This window comes from Triticum aestivum, chromosome 7D (genome assembly GCF_018294505.1).
Source record: "Triticum aestivum cultivar Chinese Spring chromosome 7D, IWGSC CS RefSeq v2.1, whole genome shotgun sequence".
Lineage (NCBI taxonomy): Eukaryota > Viridiplantae > Streptophyta > Magnoliopsida > Poales > Poaceae > Triticum > Triticum aestivum.
Window position 1 is genome coordinate 582137991 of NC_057814.1, and position 5400 is coordinate 582143390.

Here is a 5400-nt window from a genome sequence, read left to right on the forward strand (position 1 = left end):
GGTTGGGGGTTTTGGGGGGTTAATTTAGGTGTTTCATATATTGTGTTAGCTAGCTAATTAATAGAGAGAAGTGTCCTCTCTTATCTCCGTGCTTGGTCGACGCTACGTACTATATACGTATGGAGAGGACTAGACACGCTAGCTAGTAAGCAAATGAAGGAAACAGAAGATCGTCATGAACATATGCATACAGAGAGAAGTGATATCGACCACCTCTCCTTCTCCGAGAGATTGGTCGAACAACAAGTTCTCGTATATCTATCCGACACTACCGGCTACATATATACAATAATTATCTCTTACAATATAATCTCCTAATTAAATTGTAAGAACACAGGGTCCACATAGTATTCTCCGTTTTCAGCGATCATGTGGTCAAGGAAGAATGCCGCCAATTCCTCTTGAATTGCTCGCATACGATCTGGTGCTAGGAGTTCATCCCGCATCCGAAAGATCTAATTTGAAGAAGGGGGTCAATACATATATATATGAATAAATGAAACTCAACACAAATGATGGTAATAAAATAAAATCGTGAATATTATTGCTTACGCACTTCATATTGTTCGTCAGAGTAGCCCCGCTCACAGGTCGTGTAGCGGATGGACTCGCAAACATAGTATCCACAGTAATTATTCCCGGGTTCCTGCCACAACCACTTTACAAGAAATAGAGGTCAATCAAACTGATAAGCAAGCATGCTAAATGGTATTGATGAAACTAGCGCTTGAATCACTAGGAGATGCGCGGAACATGCTACTATAGTACTTACTTTCGGGTGTTTAAATTGCAGCTTCTTCGGCAGTCCCGGAGCTTTTTTGGTGAATTTTCTCCAAACCCTGCCAGACAAAGAAAACAATTACTTGATATCAGGAAATGAACAAAGTTGCTGATATGGTGGATAATGATCGATTTAACTTACTTCTCGAGCATTTGAGTCATGTTCGCATAGTCCTGGGGATCTTTTCGTCTCGAGTCTAAGACGGTTACTACTCCCTGCTAAAGCTTAATCTCTAGGAGAATATAGTGGAAGTTGCGCACGCATGCATAAGTCATCAATTACATTACTATAACCTGGACTAATAAGGGAAACAAAATATGCACAAGACAGTAACACTCACTTGAAGTTGTAAGGAAAGAGTATTATATCTTTGTTTTCATTTATTACCAACGATCGTAGCAAGTTGGCCTCGGTATTTTTGGCATGATATTTAACCTCAGTTGCATCTATGAGATTTGTGTTAATGAACCCAATATCACCGATTTGTCTTTTCTTCAATTCAGCGATCTTCAATCTGCATAATATAGTGAGGATAATTATAAATACATGCAATGAAAGAGCTGACCTATATAGAGAGACTTAATGACAGAAGTAGTACTACTTGCAGACAGTAGCAAGTGATCGTTGATTTATCGAGGGCCTTTTGATTGAAAAACTGGAAGAACTCCTCAAATGGAACATTCAACAGTTCAATTCCAATGAGGTCATGCTCCGGTTTAACTCTCAGCGTCAAAGTATTCGTCCCCCCAGACTCTCTGCAGGTTTTCATGTACCAATCATGTAATCTTCGCATCATCGTTGTTAGAGATCTTTCATCTTTGACGAGAGGCTTCCCGTAATGGTATTTGTGTTCGTCCACCTCCAAGATATCATAATGTACATCGTCGGGCAGGTAATCTCCAAGATTGCTATAACCGGGCACCATCCTCGGATCATTAGCGACGATGTCGCTAGACACCTTGAGCGGGGGGCACGATTGGTTCGCTTGTTCGCCGAGCTGGGCAATTTTTTTCCCAACTCGTCGTTCTTTTAACCTTTGATCACTGACAGTACTTCCCGACTGCTCCGCTTCGGCAAATGTCTTTGCAAGAATGCACTCATAGTTGCCTCTCGGCGGAGACTTTGGTGGTTTTGTCAGGGCAGCCAGAGTGCGCTTCGCTTTCACCGGATCTACCTTCTCGTCCGGAGGTGAATGTTTATTTGCTTTCACCCCTTCAAAGAAGTTCGTCACTTCAGCTCGCACGATCTTCGTGGTTTCCTCCTCGGTCCTCTCGTATGGTAACTTCTCTGGAGTCTTCAGAGAAGGACCGAATCTGTATTGCCTCCCGCCTCTGGCTGTACTGCTAGACGCTGACAGAGCAGACGGAGCGGCTGCGGCTGTCTTCTTTCCTTGCTTACGAGGCGGAGGAGAAGGACTACGACGCGCCGGAGCAGCCGGAGCGGCGGCGGGTCTCTTCCGCCCTTGCTGACGAGGCGAAGAAGGAGGAGGGCTGCTCTGGCGCGCCGGTGCAGGCGGAGAAGGAGGCTGAGTGCCCTGATCACTCACCGGAGGAGGAGGCGGAGTGCCGCCACGCGCCGGAGAAGGAGGCTGAGTGCCCTGATCACTCGGCGGAGGAGGAGGCGGAGTGCCCTTACTCACCGGAGGCGTCCAGTTCGGAAGGTTGATGAGCTCCTTCCGCCATAGGCATGGAGTCTTCAGAGCAGAACCCAGCCGAGTCTCCCCTTCACCAGTAGGGTGGTCAAGCCGGAGGTCCTCAAATCCCTCCGTTATTTCATCCACCATCACCCTAGCATATCCTTCTGGAATCGGCCGGCAGTGGTAGGTTGCGCCGGGTTCAGGAGGTAAAACAGAGCCAACAGTCGCCTTGACTTTGAAGTTCTGCCATTGCGTCATAAGGTAGCAATGTTGAGACTTCGTGATAGCATCCACGGGGTAGCTAGCAGGAGCCGTCAAGACATGCTCCGGCTGAAGCAGCTCGATGGAAGCCACGCTGCTTCTCCGCTGAGATGGCGGGGTAGCTTCGGGGGTAGTTTCGGCATGTCGATTGCCGTCTCGTTCCTCTAGCGCTTGAACCCTTTCGTGCAGCTTCTGAATTTGGGTCTGCTCCACTTATTTCCTCCTCTCCTAGCTTTTGTAACCGCCTGCGTCCCGAAAACCAGCCTTCCACGGAACAGAGCCTGGTGTGCCTCGTGTCCGTCCAGGGTGCTCAGGATTCCCGAGGGCCATTGTGAGCTCGTCGTTCTCTCTGTCTAGAACGAGCGTCCCTTCCTGCGCTGCATCGATATACTGTTGAAGCCTCTTGACTGGTATTTTCAAAAGCTCGTCCGTCCAAACGCACCTCCCTGATACAGGGTCCAATTTTCTGCCAGCCCCGAAGAACCAAGTCCGGCAACGGTCTGGCCAGTTCATTGTCTGTGGTTCGATCCCTTTATCAAGCAGATCATTCTCAGCCTTGGCCCACTTAGGTCGGGCTTTGAGGTAGCCACCTGACCCCGTGCGATGGTGAAGCTTCTTCTTCGCAACATTCTTCTTGTTTGTCGTTGACATCTTATTACTTTTTTCCGATGTCTTGTGGGCCACAATGCGGGCCAGTGATCTCTGATCTTCTCATATCGGCCGATGAATTCTGGTGTCTCTTCTTTGTCGACAAACGTTTTCAGCTCATTCTTCCACCTCCTGAATAGGTCTGCCATCTTCTTAAGAACATGAGACTTGATTAATTGCTCTTTAACTGGCTTCTCCGAATCCTCCTCTGGCGGTAGGGTGAAATTTGCCTTCAGCTCAGTCCAAAGATCATCTTTCTGCATATCATTGACATAAGACACCTCAGGGTCTTCCTTCTTAGGCTTATACCATTGGTGGATGCTGATCGGGATCTTGTCCCTAACTAGAACCCCGCACTGAGCAGCAAATGCATCCTTTGTCCAGATGGGTTCAATCGGTTGGCCGTCGCGCGCGATTGCTGTGATCTCAAACCTTTCATCCGAGCGCAACTTTCTCTTCGGGCCTCGTCTCTTTACCGAAGTTGTGCTCGATCCGGAGGGCTAGAAAAAAGAAGAAAGACGAGAGTTAATTAATATGTGTACATACCAAAACAATGAATGCATCAATTAGCTATTCAGCACAGGCTTAACTAATATATTTACCTGGACGGACTCTGTTCGGTCACCGGAGCCGTCACCACGGGCTCCTTCTTGCACCAGCATTGGGTCACCGGAGCCATCATAATCATGTCTTTCCTCCTCCACTCTTCGATCACCGTAGCCTGCTTCTTCACCTTGTTCTTCCAGACCATCATTGTCGTTAAGATACGACAAGATATCACCTCCGGCTAAGATTATGTCCCCCAACACCTCTTCTGCTTGCTCGTCTCGTCTGTGCTCCATTGTTTCTGCAAATATTACAACACGGCAATTATTACACAAACATGACAGCAGGTGGATATATTAGTGCAAACGTAGACCTAGCTTATTCCGGGTTTGGGGTGGCCTCGGCAACGCTTCAAGGGTAGGGGCGCGGCGGGAGGGGGTAGGAGACCGACATCATTTTTTCTAGGGTTTGAGTGTCCTCGAGAGTTTTGGTCGAGCGAGAGGGCCGGGGGGTGCTCCCGTGGTATAAGTTATCACGGTCGAGAGGGGGTATAAATATCGACCGTCCATCATGTCGAAGTTATCTGGGAGTGAGTTATATATATCGACAACGACGACATACATACATGGGAAAATAATGTTATCGGGGAGGGGGTATATCGACAACGACATACCCGATAAAAAATAAGAAGACGAAGAAGAAATAAAAAGAGGAGAAGAAGAAAGGAATAGAGGAGAAGATCGAAGAAAAAAAGAAGAAAAAAAAGAGGAGAAGAAGAAAGGAATAGAGGAGAAGAAGAAAAAATAGAATACCTATTTTTTCTTCTTCTCCTCTTCTTTTTCTTCCTTTTTCCTCTTCTTATTTATTTCTCCTCTTCTTCCTCTCCTCTTCTTCTCCTTTCTTCCTCTTCTTATTTTCGTTTTTCCTCTCCTTCTTTTTCTTCTTCTTCCTTTCCTAGCTAGATATATAAAACTTTTCTAAAAATGTAACTTTTGCATATATAAAACTTTTCATGGATCATCATATCTCATATATATCCATCTATAGCCACATACATATATAAATGGAAAAAAAATGCTATGAACAAAAATACATATATACTTGGTAAATATTCTATGAACATCGTTTCTCATATATATCAATGCATACATCCATGGATCATCATTGCTCATATATCCATAGTCATATATAAAAACTTTCTGTATATGAACAAAAAAAACTTTCTATGAACAAAAAACTTTCTATGAACAAAAAAAACATTTTTGACATATTTAGCACATTCTAAATTTTCCTAACTCTTTTACAACCACAAAAATTACTCCAACTTCATGACAGTGCCCACACTCCATTTCACCAAAAACCTTCTGATCCATAGTTCAAAATTTTCAAATTTCATTCAAATGAAATTTGAACCAGATTCAAATTCCTTGCTGAAAACCTATTCAAATTCCTTTCTAAAAATCTAACTTTTGCATATATGTATTTTTAAAACATCATTACAGTTGAAAAAAATACATACATACATACA